Source organism: Cynocephalus volans, chromosome 13, assembly GCF_027409185.1.
Source record: "Cynocephalus volans isolate mCynVol1 chromosome 13, mCynVol1.pri, whole genome shotgun sequence".
Classification (NCBI taxonomy): domain Eukaryota; kingdom Metazoa; phylum Chordata; class Mammalia; order Dermoptera; family Cynocephalidae; genus Cynocephalus; species Cynocephalus volans.
Window position 1 is genome coordinate 72032728 of NC_084472.1, and position 27203 is coordinate 72059930.

Below are 27203 nucleotides of genomic sequence, written 5' to 3' on the forward strand. Positions count from 1 at the left end.
TTCTGCCTTGATCAGCTAATTATTGCCTGCAAATCCCATGTTCTCTTACCAGGTTTATCTCCTAGAGAACTCCTCTTTTAGAGGAGGAAAAAATTTCTCCACCCACAAATTTTCATCAAACCCCCGTGGAGAAGTTAGCATTGCTTCTCTCATTTTCCAAGTGAAGATGTCAAAGTAAAGAATGATCAGAATTTGTTCCAAATTACCAAAAATTGTATTATGACCATCTCTGGATGATGAGTATTTTGACATTTTGATATGACAATTCCAAAATACAGGGATAGGAGTGGTAGGGGTCACAGTGCCATCAGAGATGCTGGTGTGCTTGTGCAAGCTGAGATGTTATCTACACTCTGAAGGATGGAGGAAGGGTGACATTGCATGGGAGTGGAACTTCTACTGGAAAACTGTTGATCATGAGAAACAACATTTTTATGAATGCTTTAACATGCTACTTCCTCCGAATGACCTTGATTCAAAATAATCACTTATTACTTTCAGAAACAACAAAGTCATTATCACCTTCAGCATCATCTCATTTATATCGTAAAAACAGTAGTAAACAATGCAGTCATCTCAAATTTTCTTTTCACAGAACCATACTGTGTAAATTCTGAAAGAGATCATAAGTATGTCTAGTTAAAACGTCTCATGACTAAAACTTTGAAAATGTGTAGACAATTATTTTTCCTGAGTACAACTAACACATATAAATGAATTATGTATTTAATGACTACATATGTTTTAATGTGTTGCTGTACCTTTTGGTGATTTCAGATTTATTGAATGAGAACTAATCTTTCAATAATGGTCTATCTACCTATTGATCTATCAATCTATTGATCTATCTTCTACCTACTTACCTATCTACCGATCTAGCTAGCTAGATATAATTCTATGTGTATGTCTGAGTATTTCTTTAAAATAGATTACTAACACTGGAATTAATATGCTGTAAGCTGGAGGTGGGTTTGGTACATATCCAGTGGTTACTGCCAGATTTTGCCAGTGTCTTGTCTAGTACTAGACACCTGGACAATAAACAGAATTCCTATTTCAATAAGTAGTTACATCTAAAAAAATAAACATTAATTTTAAAACAACATCTTTTTTCTGAATCTTTCTAGCTTTATATAAAAAATACCTCCTTCAAAGCCGGCATTCAGGATGCTTCATAAAGAACTGGCATGTGGTCAGACACAGCAGCCGGGATTGTCCCTTCTTCGTTGTTGTGGCACTGGGAAGCGGGACTGTCTCTCCTAACCTGGTCTCCTTCCAGTTGTGATGTGGCCTGTGAGACACAAAAGCTACCAAGCCACCAGTAGTCAGGAGCAGTGAGAAATATGAGGAATTATGGGTTAGGTGTCTATACACGTGTGATTCAGAAACTGTGAGTGGTCTGAACTCTCCATTGCAGTGGCTTTCTTATTTACTGTATGTTATGAACATGGAACTCTTTATTTATTATATTATTCATTGTTAATCCTTTATTTTTTGTGATAATCCTTTTGGAATCAAGGATTTTTTAAGAGCACATACTTAATTTAAAAATTAAGTACTGACTTTCCATTTTTCAAGTAATTTTATGACAAAAGCAATTTGCACTCAATATTTAACATCATTTACTATCTCCCATGGAAGTCCATAGTACTATCATTAACTTTACACAAACCTGAAGACACAAATCTACTGAAAGAGTCTTAACCATCTTTCAAAAAAGTTGATAGCATGGTTGGGAAGATTGTGCCCAAAGATAGTGATCCTTTATATAGCTGCATAGGTAACTTCACATATCATTCTATGAAGTATGACCCTTCATTTATATCAAATGATGTTCTTCTAATTAATTTCGAGCATTTTTAGTTCCATGTGTTTTTTTTTTCTTTGTGTACATGAAAGTGAAGCAAAAGTTATTGGCTTGTTAGCAAAAGAAATTTGCAAAGTTAAATAATGCTAATTGTATATCAGTGCCATTAATGCTTTAGATAGACAGTTTTTATTTTCAGAAATGGATCAGTATTTTTATACACTTCTTTGATTCAAAACTTTTTAAAACTTATCCTATTGAAAGTGAAATTTGTGAGTTTATTGTGAATGCTGTAAATTTAGGCAAAATATTAATGTTGATTGTAAAATTATTTGCTTGGTAATGATAATAACAATGCAAATTTTGATAGAATAGCACTAGGGTAAAAATAATATTTACACTAAATTATAAAAACTTTGAAGCATTGGTTGTTGTGCCTGAATAATTTGTGATTGCATTTAGACAAGGTGTGGTATTCTACTAATGGAAATAGAAGCTGTGCTTGTAGAAATTTAGTAATATTTTATATTACACAGAAAAGCTGAACTCTAAACTTTTGTGAAGAAACTAATGTTTTAAATGAAATAATATTTCAACACAGTAGTACACACTTTCTGTCTTCTGTGCCCATCAATCATATAAAGTAATAAGACACTAAAATATTCTGTTGTGTTATCAACCACTTTCCTATAATAAAATCAAACATTTATAAAAATTCCTCTAAATTTTTATTGTATTTCATACAAAATATTTAAAGATACTTCATTAAACCACTTAATCAAAATTGCCAAAATCTTCAGCTTTTGAAGCTTTCGTGAATTGCATTAGGGCCCAGCTCCTGCTCAGTCCCTCCAAAAATAAAAACTTGCAAAGACAAACATATCACCACAAAGCAAGGCATGAACAGAGCAAATTGAATGCTGAGGATTCAAAAAATCTACAGGATCTAATTCCAAAATTAAGTAATTGCCTTTGGAATATCTCAGCTCATAATAAATACCTTCTGTCAGAGCTCCTGTTGAAATTAGATTCCTTTAGATTCTGGGTGCAGAAGGAATGAAATTAGGTGGTCTATAGCTTTACATCCTCTAACTCTGGAAAAATCTACAAAGAAATCATAAATAGAGAAATGAAATTCAGAGCTTTTATTATATTTTATTATGTTTATGTGTTTTATTTTGCCCCTGAATAGAAAGACAGTACCTGAGAAGATTTAGAGAGTGAAATGTGTACAAATTTCAATGTGAAAACATAGAATCGAGAATATCCTCCATATAGTAGTGTAATTTTCTATGATCCTACCAAATGTCTCAGTATTTATAGAGACTCTTTATTTTAGAAAAAAATTATATCTATATGTTTATATGGCTCTGGAAAAGAGTCAATTGAAATGTCAATAATTTCAAAATTATTAATCATAAAACTCAACTTTTGAAGAATGATTAAAGACAATTATGTCAAAAATCCAAAGTAGTAAGACGCATTTTCAGAAAAGTATGAAGACTTTGGTATGGAGATAGATATGCTTTAGAAATTGATTACATTCATGGACATATCCCAAGAATATGTAATTATACTGCTTATGCTTATAATGTAGGAATAATTCACATAAAGAAGAAATTTTAAAAATTTGCTTTAGTGTATACAGAATATGTAGTGCATATGTTTCAGAAATATTTTTAGTTTTTAAATAGTTTTTGAATAAACTATATTATAAGCTTATCCATAAAATTAAACTAAATTGTCAGTCAATAAATAAACACTTCAATTATGTAATTTTGCTTATTTCTGCATTTCCTTTTACTCTGAAAAAATGTTCCTGCTTGGATGATAAATTTTATGGTCTTGTACCTTTATACCAGACCCTGTTGCAGCAATATAGTTAAAAGAAAACACCTGGATTTCTGCTTCCAATTAGGATCCAGATAAAAACAAGAGACTATTGCTTCTGTCCTAACCACGAGAATAGTTTGGGTAAGCTGTAAAACCGTGGTTTTCAACACTCATCAGATTGCTGAGGATGCGTAGAAAACCAAATGAGCCTAAATCTAGAAATTAACAAGTTCTTCCTAAGCACGAACATAGCCACAGCTCTTTCACTTTTTGTGGTGCAGTGGAGGGAAGAAAAACCCACTGTATTTAAGTATTAAGGGAACACTAGTGAGATTTTAAAGGACTTATTGGCCATGCAAGTTCAGAATCCTGCATAACCCTGCATTACTTGCTTTCTGAAGGCTGGGGGAGTGCAGCAGAGATGGCCAGAGCAGGACGATAGAGCAAAGTCAACTTCCCAACAACCCAGAACCTGACATCCGATCTGTGAAATGGAAAGATGCAACTGGGCTATAGAAAACGAAGAAGTACTTACAGCTTTGCTGTGCTTAAATCTCAAGGCCTGCGGCAGGTAAATTCCTGAGCCTTCCTCCAAAACTTTTGAAGCCAGAGTTGATCTAAATCCAACTAAAGCTGCATCAAATAAGAATGCCCGATTCAACTGCAGATTAGATGGACAGAGTGCCCCATGCTGCCAGCCAGCAGGAAAAGGGCATGCCATTTTCTGGATAAACATTATTTATTTTAGTCTCCTCTGTTGTTTAACACACAATACCTGGGACAAAGTAAGAAATTAAAAGACACATGAAAAAGAATCAAAATGTTACCCACAGTAAGGAGAGGAAACAGTCAGTCCAGGTACAGTATTACAAGTTATAAGCTTTAAAATTACCGTGATATAGTGGAAACGTTAAACAGCAGGTGTGAAAAGATAGGGAAGTTACCAGGGAGATCAAAACTATCTCCCTGGTAAACTCAAAATAGAAAAAAGAAACTTAAAGACAATGGGAAGAAAGAAACTTAAAGAAACAGGGCAATGCAAATTATCCAGACTAAACCAAAAAGAAAATAGCAATAATGATAATGACACAAACAATGATAATAATAACAGGACTGGGAGTCTGATATTTGTGAGATGATACCACTTTCACGTAAATATAGTTGGAGGCCCAGAAGAAGAGAGTAAATAAGGCAGAAGAAATATTTGAAAAGGTAATGGCTGATAATTTTTTAATATTGATCAAAGAAATCAACTCACTGATCCAGAGAATCAATGAATCCCAATCAATAAAAAATACAAATAAGAAAAAAACAAAAACAAAAAAATGACATCTGGGCATATCATATTCAAACTGCTGAAAACCCAAGATAAATTAAAAATCTGAAAAGCAAAATAAATAATAATAGAAAAGGAAACTGTTTTCCCACCAGAAAAAAAATGGAGACAAAAAGATACTACCTTGATAAATGCAAGAGCTTAAAGACTAAGAAAATGAGAACTTTAAAACCAGAATTCTATATCAGCAAATTTTCCTTCAAAAAGCGGCTTTTTCACATGAAAAAAAATTTAAAGAGTTCATGGCCTACAGATCTGCTTTAGAAGAAATACTGATATAAGTTCTTTAGGCCAAGGGAAGTCATACCAGATCTGTAAAAAGGAACAGAGAGCACAAAAATCATAAGTATACTATTCTTCCTTTATTTTTTTTGTTTTCTTTAAAATATTCATTACTCTTTAAAACTAAACTGTAATGCTATATTATCGGATTATTATATATATCAACAAAAAGACAAAGGATATTGAAAAGTTTTATATCTTATATATAGTAATAAAATAATAAATCTAGATAGTGAAAAGTAAAAGCTGCATATTGTAATGTCTAGAAAAAATAGGCAGAAAAGTAATGGAAAGACATGTAGCTAAAAAATTCAAAATATTTGTTAAAATAGACTATTAAGAAATATTCAGTTATCCCAAAGAAGGCAGGAAAAATAAAGCCAAGAAATACAAAGATAGATGACACCAATGGAAAACAAATGTCAACATAATAAACCCAAATCAAGTTGTACTACATTAAATGTATACGGAATAAATACACCAATTAGAAGGTAGAGAGCAGAGCCCCAGGTCAACTCAAATGATCCTGAACTTAGTCTCAAGGTGAAGACATGTAGCTGACTCAGCATGTCAGAGCTGACTGTGCAACTGGGAGTTGTCCAGATAAACATCTGTGCCAACAACAGTGCTTATTAAAACATGAGGAATAAAATGTGCTCATTTGAAGCTTCATGTACTCACATGTAGTATTAAAACTCAACAGTTACTGCAGCAATTGTTTAGAACTTAGACATACAAGCTGTTGTTTTTTTTTTCAAGAAGAAAATTGTATAGAATTGCAGGTACATAGGGATAATAAAAAGCAGACAGACTAAAACAGATTTATTATTATTGGTTCCAAAATCTATACAGATAATGCACCCTTTTATTGCCTACCACTGTGGTGGATGCCCCCCAGGCCCTGCCTTTGATAAGCCATGGCACCTTCCTGGTTCAGACACTCCTCCTGTCAGGCGGTAAGTTACACAGGTTGAAACCTCCAGGTCTCAGGTTATAAGTCTTTTAATGTAGCAAGGTTTTTATTTAATTTTTTTCCCCCATGATTTGAGTTGTTGCCATTTCTAAAATCCATTACAACCCCCTGTCATTCCCCTATAACTGACTGCTTCTACCATGTGGATTTTCACCTATCTATCTAATTTCCTACTGCTTTTGGGATTTGATGGAATGCTCTAGAAATCAATATCTGTGAGGACAGGGAATCTATCTCTATTTATCTCTATCTATCTATTATCTATCTATCTCTCTTTCTATATATCTATTATACCATTCCACGCCTACTAGAATGACAAAAAACAAGAAACCCTTACATATCAAATTTTGATGGGAATGTGTGTTATGGGCTGAATTGTATCCCCTCCCCCCAAATTCATACATTGAATCTCTAAACCCCAATATCTCAGAATGTGACTATGTTTGAAGACAGGGCCTTTAAGGAGGTAATTAAGGTTAAGTGAGGTCATAGGGTGAGGCCCTAATCCAGGATGACTGGTGTCCTCATAAGAAGAGGGAGAGATACCAGGGACATGGGCGTACAGAGGAAAAGCCACATGAGAGCACAGCAAGGAGGCAGCCATCTGCAAGCCAAGGAGAGAGACCTCAGGAGAGACCAACCCTGCCAGCACCTCGACCTTGGACTTCCAACCTCCAGAACTATGAGAAAATACATTTCTGTTTTTTAAGCCACTGAGTCTATGTACTTTATTAGGGCAGACTTTGTAGATAGACTAAGACAATGTGGAGTGACGGCTGGGGTAGGACAAAATGGCACAGCCACCTGGAGAAGTGCTTTTGGCAGTTGCTTTTAAACATCCACTTTGTGTCCCAGCAATTCTACTCTAAGGAAATGCACTCATCAAAGAGAAGCAAACATATATGTCCAGACTCCAACATGGGAAATGTGAATCATTGCAGGTTCTTGGTGCGTGGAATGACACAGGAAAGGTGCCCTTTCGACAAGTGAATAGCAGGCTGCAGAGCAGTAGACTGGGAAGTGTGTGGAAGGGAAGGACTACGAACCCAGGCATCAGATGAAATTGCTCTGAACAGAGGGGACATATAGAAATAAACATATGCATGGGCTGATATTTTCTGACCAATTGGATGAAAAAGATTTTGAACCCCGCTAAATACCCTCTGTAATTATGTTCATATTCGTCAGAAATATGAAGGTTGCTAGAAACACTTGGACTGGTGAAAGTCATGACAAACCACTGTTTATCTTGCAAAGGGCACTGTCGTTGTTGAATCCCACTGCCTTGCACAGGACAGCACTGGGTAGATGTTTAGCCCACATGCCGGGCTTGCTCAGAGCCTCATGCATCTGCTGTTGAGAGATGAAAGAAAACACAAAGGAGAATGATTCCTCAGAAACAGCATCAGATCAGGAAACCGGGTTTCCTAGGTTTGGACTCTGCTCTAGAACTGTGGCCAAATCATTTTAGCACTTTTGGGCTCTGGAATCTTCAGCATAAGAGATTACCTGGGGGCAATCCAGGTCCCTTGCAGTCAAGTCTCAGATTCTTATAGAGGATATTTGGTTTTTAATCTTAAGGAGAAAGAAATTATTTCATGCTAAAGTGAATAAATTAGTTTGAGTTGATATGGCTACCCCACCTTAGTAATAATCACTGTGGAGATGTATGTAAATCCACACCTCAAATTTGCACCAGGAATGCCAAAACAACTTGAAAATATTGCCCCTGACATCCACAGATGTGGAGATCGCAGAGGCCATGTAGACATTACCAATTTGTTTTTAAGTCTCAAATCTCTGACCTTTTGAAAGAGTGCATTGAAAGGTATGACAAATGCTGACTTAGGTAGCCTCCCTGCTCCTCTGCTAACTTCAGAGGAGGCCTGTGCTGCTCACAACCCTCACTCTTGAATACTCTTGAGAAAGCCAAATCTTCCCCTAGATCGGAGCAGCTGTCACGTTTCTGCCTTTGTCTGATTGTGACACTCAGACGAGTCCCCCTGCCATTGTCACCGTCTCATGGATCCTCAGTTTCTCGGGACCCCAGGAGGCACAGGCGAGTGCCCGTGGCCCAGACCGTCCAGGGGGAGCCGCGCAGCCTGGGCGGCCCCAGCCCACAAGGATCAGTGCACAGCAGCCTTCATCTCCTCGTGGTGTTTCTGAAAATTAGTGCCCGGAAGGGCACACTGAGGAGAGAAAACAAATTCTTGAGTGCACAAGAGAGGGGAGTCCCGCTTCGGAAGCTCGGGGCTGAATCTCCGCTCCCCTCTTCTCTGGCTGGTTTCCCGCCTCCGCCCTGCGCCCTGGCCCCGGGCAGGCAGGAGCACACCAGGGAGGAGGCCACGGAAAGCAGAGCCACGATTTCTTCCATCCTAAATGCCCCTAATCGAGAGACGGGGGGGTGGCTTCGCAGAGCCCGCGGTGAACGTCAAGCAATTTCTTAGAAGTTTATCTGAGATTCTCTGCGTTGCAGGGACGACACTGTGTGCCCTGAAACCAGCGCAGTCCCTGCGTGCGAGCCGCGCCGGAGCGTGTGGCAGGGCGCGTGATGTTTAATCAGCTCCCGCGCAGCTGTCTTTACACAGCTGGACTCCTCCACAAAAGTCATCCTAACTACCTTAACATATGTGGAGACAAATTAAAATTACTTTATCAATCTTGCATCTTCAGTTCTCCCATCTTTGGGGTTATTTTCCATCCATGTGTTTCATTATTTCAGGAAAGGAGGGAAGTCAACCGGGAAAGCCACGTTATGTGGAGGGCGGGCAGGTGCAGGATCAGGGCCGGGAATGTGCGATTCATAAGCATTTCAGTCTTTGTCCGTGTTCTCATCTTAATGCTTTATAACGTTTCAATAGTCAACCAGTTTTCTTTCTCTTTCTCCACCGATATATTTTCCCTGAATCGTTTCCTTTCAATCAATTGTTGAGTTAAAGTGGTGGGATTTTTGGATATGCTGTAAAAAAAAGAATATCCTTTTAAACATTACAAACCATCTTTTCAAAACAGCAAGACACCCCAAAATTATTCTGTAAACATCCTGTGAGCACGCTTTTGCAACTTTTCCTGGAAATCGTACAGCCTATTCTGCTCCTGTTTAGTTATTAGCACTTGAATCTGAACAAATCAGGGCAAGATGGAAAAGAACAAAGAATGCTGAAAAATACAAGTAACACAGCAATCGAAAAAAATGCTCAGCTAGAAGAAGAGTACGAACTTGCCCGGCAAGTTTTTATATGACTCATTTCGCTATTATCTGAAGCAGCTTATCACTTGTGGTACAGAAATTCACCGTTATCTTTCCTGTCATTGTTCAAATTTTTTGTGTGAACATGAGGTGTGTTATATTCCCACTGCCCCTTTCATCATATGAACACACTACTAGGATGGGCAGAAAAGCATAAATAAATCAGATACAAAGGTTTGCCAAGATACTGACAGGTGACAGTCACGGCCACACCCTGCACTCGTGGCTTTTATTCATTTGAAATCTGAGCTTTTTTATCTTCCAGTGCTTATGTTAAGATGCTCAAAAAATGTGCCAGCTGCTTGGGTCTAATTAACCTTTCTAGAGGCTAACTAATAACTTTAAATTGTTTGAATTAAGAGAATCAAGGAAGGAAAAGTAAGATGAAATTTTTATTTCATAGAAATGGATTTTAATTTGGTTGCAAATGACTTCCAAAATGCATTTCGTAAAGTTGGCCCAACACTGTCAGAAAACGGTGGCCACACTTCAAGTTGCTTTTGTTGCCAGGTGACCACTGATCTCAGTGCAGCCACAGTCATCCAAATCAGGGCACATGTTGGTCTACGAAGCTGTTACCCAATTTCACTGCTGTGCTGTGTTCCAGGTATGAACATGACCCAGATTCATTATCTATTCTCCTGCGGGTCAGCAATTAATTTTTTTCTTGTTTGTTACCATTCCAGCAGTAATACCATGAGCGTTCCTGTGCGTGTAGATTGGGGTACCTGTGCGTGTTGATTGGGGTACCAGTGCATGTTGATTGGGATATATTTCCACGCAAATATTTCTCTAGGACATAACATCCAGAAGGGGAGTTGCAGGATCGTGAGATATTGGTTAGATATTAACAAAATTGTTTCCAAAGTGCTTGTTCCAATTGTCATTCTACTAGCAAAGTCTAAGTCTTCTCAAGTATCTATCCTCACCAACAAGTAGTATTGTCAGACTTTTTAACTTTTGCCAATCTGGTGGGTGCAAATGGTATCTCATTATTGTTTTAATTTGCATTTCTCAGATTACTAATGAGGTTAAGCATCTGTTTCTCTGTTTATTTGCCATATTTTTTCCTCTGCTGTGAACCTATTAGGTTGTTTGCCTTTTTATTACTGATTTGGAAAAGTTTTTATATATATATATTTTGATGATTAATCCTTTGTTAGTTAAACGGGTTGCAAATCTGCACCCCCATTTTATGGCTTCCTGTGCACTGTGTATTTTGAGACACAGGAGTTCCTTACTTAATGTAGCTGAATTTTTTGTTGTGTTTTCTTGTTGTTGTTTTCCTTTAAGGTTTATGTTTACTTGGCCTATGTTAATAAATTTTCCCCACCTAAAAGTTGTAATATACTAATTTTTTCTACTAAGAGTTTTAAGGTTTTGTGATTTATACTGATGTTTTCTGTACACTGGAATTGATCAATGGTTATATATGGGGTGTCTGGTATAAAATTTTATTTTCCCCTATGGATAACTTATTTTCCATCATCAATTATTAAATAGTCCATTTCTACCTTACGCCTTTGGGATTCTTCCTCACTTCTAGGTCAAATGAATGTTCTAAAGAGTTAAAAGAAATTTTTATACAAACATACAGTCGGCACTTGTCAAATATGTAGTAAATCCTTAGTGAGGGAACCAGTAAGATGACAGAGCTAATTCAAAGGAAGATGCAAGGACCGATAATAATTGGTCAGATAAGTATAAGCACTGGTGTGAGGTGGTTGTTACAAAACTGGTTAACATCTTATAGGGCAATAAAACCTGCATTTTTAGGGCTATCTCCGTACTGGACAAAAACTGTTTACATTTCTTCTAGATAAAATCATTTACGTTGTATTAATTTTCTACAAGTACATGTCTTATTTTATAGGGTTTGAGTTCTTATCAAAAAATAGTAAGTCAAACAAAATTACCTTTCCCCAGGAGATTCAGAGGAGGCCAGTCTGTTAGATGACTCAGTTATCCAACTTGAGCAAGCCTCAGAATCACTCAGAGGGCTTGTGCTGTGGATTGGACATCCCCCCAAAACTCACTGGCACTTGATCTCATTGTAGCAGTATCAAGAGTGGGGGAGTCAGAATACACAGTGTTGAAAGGTGGGGCTTTTGAGAGGCCATTGGATCGTGACTGTGCCAGCATGAACGGACTGATCCATTCATGGAGTAATGGGTTGATGGTTCATGGGTTGTCACAGTAGGGGCACTGGTGACTTTATAGGGAGAGGAAGTGAGCTCATTAGAGAGCTCTGCTATCCTTGCCACGTGACACCCTGGTTGCCACGGAACCCTGTAGAGTTCCTACCCTCACCAGATACCCTCTGTGGGCTGTGGACTGCCCAGCCTCCAAAACTGTAAGACATAAATTTTGCTTTCTTATAAATTACCTAGATTCAGGTATTCTTTTATAAGTGATAGAAAATGGACTAATATAGCTTGTTAAAAATCAGGTTGCTAGGGATCAGTCCAGAGTTTCTGACTTAAGTGTGAGGCCTGAGAATCTTCATTTCTAACAAGTTTCCAGGTGAGGCTGACGCTGCTGGTTACAGGCGCACATCTTTATAGTTACTGCACTAGTGAGACTTCCATAAGAAATGCAGTTATCCTTTTGTCTTCTGTCCAACATTTGGATAATATTTCTGAACACATATGTCATTTCCACATATGCATGAATCTGTCCCTGTTTTCTATATTTTCTTCCTCTTGTCTATTTATCACTGTGCTTATGCCACAGTCCCTCGTTACCACTGAAGTCTTGATAAGTGTCAAGTCTGGGACATCCCCTCAAATCTGTGTTCATTAGTTTGGTGTAAGGGTGACTTGGTTATCATAATCCACTCTTTCATATAGATTTTAGAATCAGCTTGTTAACCTCCATCAAAAAAATGTGTTGGTATTGTGAGTGGAATGGCACTGAAAATTTAGATAAATTTGGAAATAATTATATCTTTTTTCTTCATGGATATTCCTATTTATGAGCAAGGACTATCTCTTCATTTATTTAGCTATTTGTTAATACTTTTCAGTAAAACTTTGTCATTTTCTCCACAAAGTTTTGCCTATAACATGCAAGATTTATTCCTAGGTATTTTGTTTGGTTATTTTAAATAGTATCTTTTTATAAATAATTACATTGAAATTTATGAGATTTCTATTTATTGAGAGAACTAAGCTATTTAAATTTATTTCTACCTTTTAACTTTTTTGGCTTCTTACTTTTTGTTTCTTTTTTACATGATTTTTGGATTGTTGCTTTCATAATTTCTTTTTTTACTTTTAGGGTTTTTTTTTTTGAAATTTGGAAGTTACACACTCCATTTCTTTTCTTTCAGTAGTAATTCTGGATAATTTACCATGTGTATATTGAACATTTCAAAGCCCAAAGTCATTTTTTAATTCTACTTTACTCTCCTTTTGTACAAGATGCAAAAATCTTAGAATTTCTGTGCTATTGTTTACATTTCATTTTTTAATTTTCAAATTCCATTTTTCAATTTTTATAATCATCCAAATTAAAAATTTATCATTTTCTATCACCAAGCTACATTTAGATGTGCCCACTTAATTAGCATAGTTTTTAACTCATCTTATTTCCTGTATTTTAGACCTGCCTTTAGTCTTCCTGGAAAACATTCATAGAAGTTTCTCTGGTGAAGCTTTGTTAGCAGTAAATTGTCTTAAGTTTATATTTGGCTGAGAATGTCTTGATTTTATCCTTTTTCTAGAAAGATGGTTTCACTATTTAGAAAATTCTAGGTTGACAATTTTTTTTTTCAGCACTTCAAAGATATCTGATTTCTCTCTGGCTGCTATGATGTCGTATCACTATTGGTATGTCTAAGAGTGGGTTTCTTTATTTCTCCCTCTCTCTAGAAATGTATTGGGCCTCCTGAGTCTGAGGAATTCTGCTTTTTAACAATTCTGAAAAAATTACTAGCCCTATCATTTGGCATAGTTTTCCCCTCTTACCAGAACACTGTTTAGAAATAATTAGTCATTTCCATATCCTCTGCATCTCTTAGCATCTTAATTTTTTCTCTCTTGACTTCTGTGCTATAGTCTTGGTGATTTCTTTACCTCTATATTCCAATTTACCAATTCTCTCTCCAATTAAATCTAATGTGCTGTTTAATCCATCTTCCAAGTTTTTAATTTCAAGTGTTATATAATTTTTATTTAATGTAAATTTTTACTATTTCTTAAAAAATATTTCTTATTTTTGGAATTTTCTAATTTCTTTGTCATACAACACCCTCACTATTTTTTTTAATCAATACAACTTATTTTGTAGGGCAGTTTTACATTTATGAAAAAATTGAATAGAAAGTACAGTTTCCGTATACCCTCTCCCCCTACACCATTTCTTGTGTTATAAACATCTTGTGATAGTGTGGTTCATTTGTTGCAATTGATGAGGCAATATTGATACATCACAGTTAAGTAAGGTCCATGGCTTACATTAGGGTCCACTCTCGGTGCTGTACATTCTGTGGGCTTTGACAGGTGTGTAATGACATGTATCCACCATCACAGTGTCATGCAGAAGGATTTCACTGTCCTGAAAGTCCTCTGGTCCAGCTGTTCATCCCTCTACCTTCCCCCCAAACCCTTGACAACCACTGATCTTTTTACAGTCTCCATGATTCTGCCTTTTCTAGACTGTCATATAGTTATAATCACACAGTATGTAGTCATTTCAGGTTGGTTTCTCACATTTCTCACACTTAGAAATATATGCTTACGTTTCCTCCATGTCTTTTCATGGCTTAATGGCTCTTTTTATTTTTATCACTTAATGATTCCCATCGTCTGGATGTACCAGTTTGTTTATCCACTTACCTACTGAAGGACATTTTTGTTACTTCCAAGTTTTGTCCACTGTGAGTAAAATTGCTATAAATAAACATTCATGGGCAGGTTTTAATGTAGGCATAAATTTTCAACTTTTGGGGGAAAATACCAAGGAGAGTGATTACTGGATTGTATGGCAAAAGTATTTTTAGTTTTGTAAGAAACTGCCAAACTATCATCCTGAGAGGCTGCACCATTTCACATTCCTGTTAGCAGTCAATGAATTTCTGCTTCACATCCTCTCCAGCACTTGGTGTTGTCAGTGTTTTGGATCTCGGCTGTTCTAATAGGTGTTTGGTGGATCTCATTGCTGTTTTAATTTGCATTTCCCAGAAGACGTGATATGAAGCATATTTCCACATGCTTATCTGCCATCTGGGTGTCTTCTTTGGTGAGGTGTCTGTGTAGGTCTTTTGCCCATTTTATAATTGGGTTGTTTGTCTTCTTATTGTTGAGTTTTAAGCATTCTTTATATATTTTGGATACCATTTCTCTATCATGTATATGTTTTGCAAAGATTTTCTTCCAGGATGTGGCTTGTCTTTTCATTGCCTTAACAGTGTCTTTCACAGAGCATAAGTTTTACTTTTAACACGGTTAACATATCCATCTTCTTTCATGGGTCATGCTTTTGGTGTTGCATCTAAAATGTCATCACCAAATTCAAGGTCATCTAGATTTTCTCCCCTATTATCTTCCAGTTTTACAATTTTGCATTTTATATATAGGTCTATCATCCATTTTGAATTAAGTTTAGTGAAGGGTTTAAGCTCTGTATCTAGATTTTTTTTCTTTTGCATGTGCTTTTCCATGTATTCCAGCACTGCTTATTGGCTAAGATTGGTTGACTGTATGAGGGCACTTCAAAAAGTCCACAGAAAGATCCACATTGTCTTTTCATTCAGTTTCTCCACAAGCTTTGTGAATTGCACGGTGTTTGTGTAGGTCTCTTCCGGGTCCTCTAGCCTGTCCCCTTGACTTGTCTGTACAATCACCACTGCCACCTCATACTGATGCTACAGCTTTTCAGCAAGCTGAAGTCAGGTGGTGTCAGTCCTCCAGCTACAGTCCTCTCCTTCTACTTTCTTAGCACATATTAAGCATGTATATATTTTTACATGTTGTATACAAGAATTTCAAAATCTACAGAAATTGTAATCTGTTCTATGGTTTTTTTGCTCCTGATTCTTGCTCAATCTTGTAACTTTAAAAAGTAGTTAGCTCATGTTCTTTGAAGGTTTTCTGTGGAAATTCTTTGAGGACTAACATTAAGGTGTTTCCCTTCAGAAAAGATTTGTGTTTGATTCATCAAGTTGCAATACAGGACACTTATCAGAGAAGTTTTAGCTTAGGGCATTTGGGACCACTCCTGCATGAAAGACAGCTCGAAGTGGTAAATTTTCAGGAAATATTCTTTGGTTCTCTTTACAAAAAGCAAAAATAAACTATTTTCTTTATTATCACGTTTTATGTATCAGGTATATGGTTGCTAAATAAAATACAGGATGCCCATGTAAAATTTGAATTTCAGATAAACAATGAGTAAATTTTTAATATATATATATATATATTGCATAAGACATACTCATAATAAAAAAAAATATTCACTGTTTACCTGAAATTCACATTCAGCTGGCTCTCTTGTAGTTTCTCACCAAATCTGGCAAACCTAATGTACTTTTAAAAATAGTTCATTTTCTTACTTGGGGTGTTCCAATCCCAAGCTGGATGAGCCTTCAGAAAGCCCTCGGGAAGCTGTTGACTTCAGGGCTTGGTTGTCTTTGCATTAGAGCTTCCTTAGCATTTTGTCTCATGAAGATGTCCCTTTATTTTTTGCTATCTCAAGATTGCACTGAGATTTTTTAAAAATCTTTATTTTTCTTTTTTTATATGTAGTTTTTATTTTTATTTATTTTTATTGATTATATATATTCATGGGGCAAGAGCTGACTGTCAGCACCTGTGCCCAAGTTGTGGTGAGCAAATCAATGCTACCAGCATGTCCACCACCTCAGACTGTAATTATTCCCCACGTCCCCCACCCAACCTCTCCCAATGCTCCTTTCCCATCCCCCCTCCCCTGTCCCAACAACTTTAGGTCTGTTTTCTCCCTCTCAAGTTTAACACACCACTGTGGTCTTTCTTTCCTTCATTCTTTCTCTCTCAGCTCTCACTTGTGGGAGGACATGTGGTGCTTTTCCCTCTGTGTCTGGCTTATTTCACTTAACATAGTAGAAAATGTTCTGGGAGAGATAGTGCTGAGTTTCAGAATCCCATGAGAGCCTCTCCACATTATAGACCCTTAGTCCCCCCAGAGAGGCTGGCATAGGGTACCTTGCCCTGGCCTGGAATCTTTGTAGTTAATCAAGACCTTCAGGAGGTGTCCTTGAAGAGCATCCTGCACAAACATTTGAAGTGACTTCACCACACGGCTCCCATGTCCAATCTTAAAGGCAAAAATATAGTTTACAGCTTGTGTCTGCAAAATTAAAAGGACCAGAAAAGTAAATATGTCAGGTGTTGTGGGCCATGTTGCAATTCCTCAGCTCTGCCATTGGAACAGTGAAAGCACCGTAGATGGCACATTGACGAATGAGCATGGCTGTGTTCCAGCAAAATATTCTTATAAAACAAGCAGCTTCCCAGATGTGGTCTGCAGACTGTTGCAGAAAGAGCATCCGTTTGGGAGTTCCATGGATTTGGGTTTGAGTTTAGCCAACACCTCTAAATATTGAAACATGAACAGATAGCTGATCACCTGAAACTCCATCTCCTTTACTTTCATAAACACAAGCTGTTCTTAAGTGAAGGTCTGGTAAAGAGTGCTTCTGGTCTGGAAGTGCAATGTAGTATCCAGGGTTGTGCACCCGCTCTTGCCCAGGTGGAGACAGCTTTCTCAGGCAGAGGCATGTCTAATGGTCTAACTGGGTAGTGCACAGGTCAGAGTGTAGCAGCTTGACCAAAGGAGCAGTGAAATTCAGGATGGCACTGAGGATGTGGGATGTGGGAATAAATAGTAATTTCAGCAAAATAACCAAGATAAGGAAAAATAAATGTAAAGCCTATAGAAAAATAGTGACCATAAAATAAGATGCAAAGAGTAAAATCAAGCAGATTTGTTATAAAAAGTTGAGATTGTCAGATTGGGTTAAAAAAAAAATGTTATCAAGAAATACATTTTAAACAAGTGATAAGAAAAAGCTACAAAGATTAGTACCAACTAAATGTGAATAAAAATAATTAAAATGTGCCAATATTAATATTAATGTTCAGACTCCCACCCTGTACATTTAAGAGTTAAAGGACCAGATGTGAACTATGGAGCTGCAAAAAGTTAGACCTGAACAAAATCAAATGGGTCTGAGTGCTCAAGTGGTGTTCTACCATGTGATCCTAGTTTAACTTTTAAACATATGTATCCAACTTCCTTTGTTAATAATCTCCTCTCTTACCCTCTTTCTAACCCCTAATTCTGGACTAACTTGATCACATTTTTTCTTTATTGGGAGCAAGGTGGGGGGTTCTAATTGCTATTTATCCTATATCTACATAGTTATTCTCATTATAATATCATTATCATAGGATGGACTGCGTGATACCAAATCATATGAGCATGTGGCAAGCTCAGTCCAACCTCATTTCAATACATATAATTAAACTGGACGTATGCTCTTAGCCAACTCCTTCCTAATGTACACAGAGTGCAGTTTTCTTCTCATTAACTCATCTGATTCTCCGCAGGGTCTTGATCTCTACATTTTCCCCTGATTCTACTGAAGTCTCATTTTATTTCCAGTAATGAACTTTGAAGTAGCTCACTTCTCCAACAGTAGACTTTTTCTAGCTACACAACACAGACAGTGGCGAAATTTTTGTCATCTTAATCACTTCAAGTGTACACAGTTCAGCACATTAAGTGCATTCACATCATTGTGCAAACACTACTGTCTCCAGAACTTTCTCAGCTTGCAACTGAACCTCTCCTATCAGTTAGACAGCAACCCCCCACTTCCTTTCCCCCCATCTCCTGGCAGCCACCTTTCTACCTTGTGTTTCTGTGAGTTTGACAAGTCTTGATGCCTCATATGAGTAGAGCCATACAGAGTTGTCCTTTCATGACTGGCTTACTTCACCTAGCACAATGTCCTCAAATTTCATCCACACCATAGCACGTAGCGGTAGTTAATTCCTTTTCAAGGCTGAATAATATTCCATTGTATGGCTATAGCACATTTGTTTATCCATTCATCTGTCTGTGGATATTTAAGTTGCTTCCACCTTTTGGCTATGGTGAATAATGTTTCTATAAATATGAGTGTACAAATATCTGTTGAAGACCTGGCTTCCAATTCTTTTGGATATATACCTAAAAATGGTATTGCTGAACAAAAGGTAATTTTATTTTTAACCTTTTGAGGAACTGCCATAGTGTTTTTCAAACCAGCTGTATCATTTTACATTCTACACATCCTCAACACTTATTTTTTTTAAATTTATTTTTAATAGCTGCTATCCTAAAGGATGTGAGGTGTTATTGTGGTTTTGATTTGCAATTCTCTATTGATTAACGATGTTGAGCATCTTTTCATATACTTGTTGGCCATTTGTATATCCTCTTTGGAGGAATGTTTATTCAAGTCCTTTGAATAGTTTTTAATCTGGTCATTTTCTCGTTGTTGTTGAGTTATAGTAGTTCTTTACGTATTCTTAATATTAATCCTTCATCAGACACACAACTTGCAGATATTTTCTCCCATTCTGTGGGTACCTTTTTGCTCTCTTGGAAGAATCCTTTGGTGCACCAAAAAAAAAAAAAACTTATGTTGTCCAATTTATCTATTTTTACTTTTGTTTATTATATTTACAGTGTCATAGTCAAGAAATAATTTCCAAATTCAATGTCATAAAGCTTTCCCGTAGGTTTTCTTCTAAGAATTTTACAGTTTTAGGTCTTATTTAGATTTTTCATCTGTTTTGAGTTAACCTTTGCATATGATGTATGGTAAGGGACAGATTTTATTCTTATGCTTCTATATATCCAGTTTCCCCAAGATCACCTGTTGAATGGACTGTTCTTTCCCCACTAAATGGTCTTGGGTCCCTTGTCAAACTCATCTGACCACATTCAGGAGAGAGAGAGGGAAGAACTCATACTATAGTGTTTCTCCCTCTGTATTCTTACCCAGCAACAGTCATCACAGAAGACAGACTTCTGACCCCGTAACCAAATGTGTGGGGACTTCTCCCCACTGGCAAACAAGCCAGCAATTTCTCCATGGACACTAGCTGGGTGTCCTTTAATTCATTCCTGACACTATATACCTGGAGATAGAGTCAGATCCCACAGGGTGAGGGCTCAGTCCCCAAGACTTCCCCCACTTCAGATGCCAGTCACAAGTCCAGATCTGTGGAACTTCTGACCAACTGGCTATAAATCAGTGTTCCCATAACTCCCTATTTGGGTTCAGTTAGTTTGCTTGAATGGCTCACAGAACTCAAAAAAAACATTTGTGTTTACTGGTTTATTATAAAAGACACTACAAAGGGTACAGATGAAGAGATGTATAGGGCAGGGAATGTGGGAAGGGGTACAGAGCTTCCACAGACTCCCCAGGACTTCCATGTATCCAGCGGTCTGGAAGCTCTCTGGAACCCAGGCCTCTTGGATTTTTTATGGAGATTTCATTACACAGGCATGATTGATTAAGCCATTGACCACTGGTAATCAATGTAGCCTCCCTTCCCCTCTTCACTCCCTGGACTTTGGGGGTGAAAGCCCCACCCTAGTCTCTCCTGTGATCAGCCTCCATCATGAAGCTACCTGGGGGCTGCCAGCCATCACTAGCATATGAAAGACTCTTGTCACTTTGGAGATTGTAAGGATTTTAGGAGTAGTGTGTCAGGAGACAGGATGAAAACCAAATATGTAATTTCACAATATCACACCATATATGCTAGGATTTGTTTCTATCCTATTCCATTGGTGTATATGTCTGTCTTTCTGTTTTGATTATTGTAGCTTTGGAATTCTGAAATTAGAAAGTTTACATCCTCCAGTTGTGATTTTGGTCTTCTTTTCTGGCTATTTAAGGTCTCTTGAGATTCCGTATGAATTTTAGAATGAATTCTCTCTCTATTTCTGCAAAAAATGCTATTGAGGTTTTGATAGGGATTAATTAAATCTGTAGATCACTTTAGATAGTACTGACATCTTAACAATATAAGTCTCCCAATCCATGAACATAGAATGTCTTTCCATCTATTTGTATCTATTTTCTTTTAGCGATGTTTTATAGTTTTCAGCATACAAGTTTTTGCCTCCTTGGTTAAGGTTATTCTTACATATTATATTATTTTGGATGCTATTATAAATGGGTTTTTTTCTTAATTTCCTTTTGGATTGTACATTATTAACATATAGAACTACAACTGATTTTTGCATGTTGATTTTCTATCTTGCAATTTTGCTGAATTCCTGTATTAGTTCTGACAATTTGTGTGTGTGTGTGTGTGTGTGTGTGTGTGTGTGTGTGTGTGCATGTGTGTGGAATCTTTAGGGTTTCTACACAGAAGATCATGTTGTCTGCAAACAGATCATTTTACTTAAAATCATAGCATTTTTTTTTTAATGTTAGAGAATTTACGGGTCATGTGAACTAATAAAAGTGAAGATTGTTTTTTAAAAGGGGACTTAAGAATCTAATTAATATAAAGCATTTCTGCCCTAACATTTGAATAATAGAATATATCAAGACTAAAATTACAAACTATCTTTGAAGCAATGAATAGGAAGATATTTAATGCTTGGAGCACAATAAGAGCTCTGAAGTTTTGCTATTAACAAAATAGAAACAAAATGGAAAGAGCTGTGCATTCATTTTGAGAAACCAGAAAAAGAAAAACAAAACAATACAAAATAAACTAGAAAGTGAAATTAATGAAGATTGAAAAACTGGAATTAATAAAGATAAAATATAAATTAGTAATAATATACAAGAAACACATAAAATAAATGAAAGATAAGTTTTATAAAAGGTGCTCTTTCTTTTGAGAAGACTAATAACAACGAAAATGTATATGAACCCATTAGTAGACCCATTGGCAATTCTAAGAGTACAGAGGCATGATCAAACATACAAGAGAGTTAAAGTAATTAGAAGCAAATATTACATGTAGCTCTAGGGAAATAAATGAAAAAAATAGAAAAGGTAGAAAATTTTCTGGTAAAATGTACATTATAAAAATGATCTAAGAATTAGAAAATTTGAATAGATCATATCATTTATCAAAAAAAGACTGAAACGGTAATTACAGATGGGTCCTTTAAAAAGGCAAATGTGTTAGATTGTTTCCCATTTCTAACATTTAAATCACAGACAAGAAAAATGTTTAAACTACTCAATGAAATTAAATGTTCCCTAGATCATTTTATCAAGTCAGAATAAAGTATTAGAAAAGACTAATAAATACAGAAAATGAAATTAACAGATAAATTTTAAATATTAGGACATTTGCAAACTTTAAATAAAATATTAGTAGACAAAATCTAAAAGTATAACAAAAAAATAATTCATTATCACCATATTAGATTTATGCAGGAATAGTTAAAAATTAGGAAATATAAGAAAATATCTCATTAGATCAACAAATTTCACGTAAAAAAAAATTCCACATGGATTATCAAAAATGATGCAAATATTTGATAAAATTAAAAATTGTTCCTGATTATGGATTATGGAACAAACTTTGGGAAAAATAGAAATAGAAGGAGGCTACTTAAATATATAAAGTATTTTTAACAAAAAATAATTTTAAAAAACAGTGCTAAATATTGATTTGCTGAAGTCATTTATGCTAAGATCAATAACAAGAGTAGGATGCCTCTCAACTGGAGTTCCTAATTAATTCAATATAATAAAAACCAAAAATAATTAGCTGAAAATATGATTGTATAACTAGAAAATCCAAGAAAACCTAATTTTTAAAAAGTGACCAAAAACATTTGGTAAATAATTTGATTCACAGTAACTATGCAGAAATCAATATAGAAGCAATCACTGGAGGTAAAAAATATATTTATATATTTAAATTACATTTATGATTGATATAAGAAATAAAAAAGTTTAGAAATAAATTAAACAATAAAGTTTTTAAATCTGTATAAAGAGTCTATAAAACCTTAATGAAGAACCGGAAAGATATGTATGTTAACAAAAAAACAAAAACAAAAAACAAAACACCAAGTCACGTGGAAAGACATACACACTGGGAGTATTTAATTTGACTGAAAGAACTGTAACTTCTCAATTTGTTTAAGTGAAAAATTAATAAATAAATTCAAGACAATTATAGTTAGACACTTAAGTTCTAATTTAATTGGACAAAATTGTCTTAGACTTCATGTTGGAGGAATATATGTCTGATACTGTTAAATAGCATACATATGAAAAAGAAACATAATAGGTGGGGATTTATCTGACCAGATAAAAAACTACAGTACTATAAGGCCACATTCATGAAGAGTTAAACTGACAAATTGGCCAATGTAAGAAACTAGAAAAACAGAATATTAAAATCAATATTTATGGAAATTCAATATATGATAAAGTGATATTATTTGAATTCAGAGGAAAACATGGTCTTTTTAAAAATTAGTCATAGCATAAATTAGTATTGATAAGGAAGAAATTTAATTTGAACATTTACATCAAGCCATGTATTGCTGGTGATTTACAAACCTACATGTTTACTACAATATTATGGCACTGCTTGTGATGTCAAAAATAAACAAACAAATTAACAATGAAACAAAAATCTGGAAACAAACTGAATGTTTTTCATTGGAGAAAAGGTTAAATAAACATGGGACAGACATCTTATGGAATATTGTGTAGACATTAAAAGGAATAATGTAGCACTCTACCAATTGCTTTGGAAAGATCTGTATAGGTTAAAAAAGTGCAGGTGTAATAAGGATGTAATTTTTTTACAAAGAAATCAGTGGCCATTGTGTGTGTGTGTGTGTGTGTGTGTGTGTGTGTGTGTGTGTGTGTGTGTGTGTGTGTGTGTGTGTGTGTAAACATTTCTATTTCAATGTATAAAAAGCAAGATACTAAGTATGCACAACAGTTTAAGTCAAAAAATGGGAAGAGATTAGCTTGTGAGTAAAAAAGACAGGAAGAACTTTATGAAACCTGAGACAAGCCATAAAAAGGTATCATCATTTATATAAACTGTGTGTGTGCTTTGTATGTGAGCACATGTGTGTTTGCATGTATCATAAAATGACAGATGAAAAGAATGTTCATTAACCTGTTAATAATAATAATAATGGTGAGAATTTGGCTGGTTTCTTAATTTTTTTTTACATATTTCTGAAATTTTTGTATTCTATTAGACTAATGGATTAGACTAAGAGATTTGCCACATACCCCACATCCAGTTTCCCCTCTAATATTTACACTTTATGTTAATATGGTACCTCTGTTATAACTAATAAATCAATATCGATACATCATTATTAACTGAAGTCCATACCTTATTCAGATTTTCTTAGTTTGTAGCTAATATTCTTTCTGTCCCAGGATCTCATTCAGAACACCACAATAAATACATTTAGTCATCAAGTCTCCTTAGGCTTATCTTGGCTGTGACGGTTTCTCAAACTTACCCTCTTCTTTTTTTTAATGAACTAGACAGTTTTGTGGGTTGTGGATCAGGTCTTTTGTTGAATGACCTTAGTCATGATTTCTCTGAATTTTTTTTTTCATGAGTATACTGGGGTTCTGGGTTTGGGCGAGGAAGGCCACTGGGGTAAAGTAGCATGTACATCACATTGTATCAAGGGCACATAGGGTCAACATGATTTATCACTGCTGATGCTGGCCTTGGTCACCTGGCTGAGGTTGTGTTGGTCAGATTTCTCCACTGAAAGCTACCTTTTTATCTCTCCCTTTTAGTACTGCCCCCTTGGGAAGGAAGCCACCACACAGTCCACATGTAAGGAGTGGAGGTTATGCTCCATCTCCTTGAGGAAACACCTGCATAAGAATTCTTCTGCATGGGAGAGTGGTCTTCTCTCCCATTTATTTATTTATTCAATCATTTATTTATATGGACTCATATCCATGAGTATGGACTCATGGACATTTATTTACAGTTTTGGTTATAATCCAATATAACTTTATTTCATGCTCTGTTTGTTCCAGCTTTGGCCATTAGGAGCATGTCCAGTTGCCTCCTGTGTCCATTGTCATGTCACCATCATCATGGGGTTTTGGGTTTTTTTGTTTGCTTGTTTGTTTGTTTTGCAATTCCTTACTTTCTGGCACTACAAGACACTCCAGGCTCATCTTGTATATTTCTGCCCCAGTGCTAGAATCAGCTATTTGTCCAAGGAGGCTTGGTTCTTTTTATTTGAGAATAGTACTAGAAACAAAGAACATCCCAGTTGCCCCCAGTTTTTGCAATTATGAATGAAGCTTCTATAAACATTTGTGTGCAGGATTTCATGCGTAGACATAAAGTTTCAAAGCAGTTGAGTAAATACCTATGAGTGCAATTACGGGATCATTTGCTGAGACTGTGCTTAACTTCTCAAGAAAGTGCCCACCTGTCTTTCAACGTGGTTGTGCCATTTTGCCTTTCCACTAGCAATGAGTAGAAGTCCCTGTTACTCTGCATCTTCACTAGCAACTGGTACTGTCCAGCTTGCTTGTTTTTTATTTTAGCCACTTCTACGTGTATAATGGCATAACATTGTGCTTTTGATTGGCAATTCCGTAATGTTGACTGATCATCTTTTCATGGATTTATTTGCCATCTGTAAATCTTCTCTTTGAAATGACTATTCAGATCTTTTGCCACTATTTAAATTGTGTTTGTATTCTTATTGTCGAGTTTTAAGTTCTTTATGTAATTTGGATGCAAGTCCTTTATGAGTTGTATTTTGAAAATATTTTCTCCCTATCTGTGGCTTCTGTTTTGATTCTCTCAGTGTATTTCACAAATCAAAATTTTTTATTTTAAAAAATCCAACATATCTGTTGTGAAAGGTGTAAGGTCTTTGTATGGGTTGTTGTTGGTGTTGTTGTTGTTGTTGTTGTTGTTGTTGTTGTATTATTAGATGTCTGATTTTCCAGCACCATTTGTTGAAAAGACTACCATAACTCCATTGATTTGCCTTTGCTCCTTGGTCAAAGTGGATCTATTGCTGGATTCTCAGTTCTGTTCCATTGGTATACGCGTCCATTCTTTTACAAATACCACGCTGTTTTTTATTACTGTAGCTTCATAGTAAACCTTGAAATTGGGTAAATCTCTACCTTTGTTCTTCATCAGTATTGTGTGTCTTTTGATTGGTGTATTTAGACCGTTCATATTTAAGGTCATTATTAATATAATTGGATTAACATCTACCCCACTTGCAACCTTTTCTATTTGTAGCATTTGGTTTTTTTTGACCCTTAGCTTCTGCTTTCTCTGTTAATTGAGCATTTTACATGATTTCATTTTATTCCTTTCTTAGCATATCAATAATATTTATTTTTTATGCACTTTCAGTGCTTCTGCTAGAGTTTGCAGTCTACATTTGAAGCTAATCTATAGTGCTGTCATTTATTTTATTTTTTCATGTATTATAATCACCCAAAACATTGCTACTATTATTACTTTAAACTAACAGTTATCTTTTAAATCAGTTAAGAGCAGAAGCCACAAAGGTTTTATTTTACCCTCATTTATGACCTCTTTGAATCTCTTCATTTTTGTTATGTAGAGTCAAGTTTCTGAGAAGGAAATTTGACTTTTCCTTCTATCTCAAGAATCTTTGTTAAAATTTCTTTTAGGGCAGGTCTCCTGGTGATGAATATCTCAGTTTTTGTTTGTCTGAAAAAGTTGTAATTTTGTTTCCACTTTTGAAAAATAAGTAAGCTGAATATACAATTCTCTTCTTGCTTGCATGGTTTCTGATGGGAAGGTGACTATAGTTCTTATGCTGGTTCTTTTCTTTTAATAGTTGTATATATTTATGGGGTACATTGTATTTGGATACATGTGTACAATGTGAAATGATCAAATCAAGGTAACTGGCAAATCCATCCCCTCAAACATATTGCCATTCCTTTGTGTTGGGAACATTCAAAATCCTCTCTACTAGCTATCTGAAATTATACAATAAATTATTACTAACTGTAGTCTCCCTTCAATGCTATAGAATATTAGATCTTATTCTTCTTATCTCTCTACAATTTTGTATCCATTGGTCACCCTCTCCTTATTCCTCCCATCCCCCCACCCTTACTAGTCTCTATACACTCTGCTTATATGAGATCAATTTTTTTAGCTCCTACATATGAGTGAGGACATGTGGTATTTCTCTTTCTGTGCCTGGCTTATTTCACTTGACAAAATTTTCTCCAAGCTCAATTGTGTTGTTGTAAATGGCATAATTTCATTCTTTTTTTATGGCTGATTAGTATTCCATTGTGTGTGTATATATACATGTGTGTGTGTGTGTGTGTGTGTGTGTGTGTGTGTATATATATATATATATCACATTTTCTTTATCCAATTATCCATTGATAAACAGTTAGGTTGGTTCCAACTCTTGGCTATTGTGACTAGAGCTACAGTAAACATGGAAATGCTGGTGTTCCTTCTACTTGTTGATTTCCAGTCCTTTAACTATATTCCCAATAATGGGATTGCTGGAGATCCTATGGTAATTCTATTTGCAGTTTGTTGAGAAACCTCCGTACTGTTTTACGTAATGGCTATACTAATTTACAGTTCCACCAACAACATGTAAGAGTTCCCCTTTCTCCACATCCTTGTCAGCATTTGTTATTTGCTGTCTTTTTGATTATAGCCAG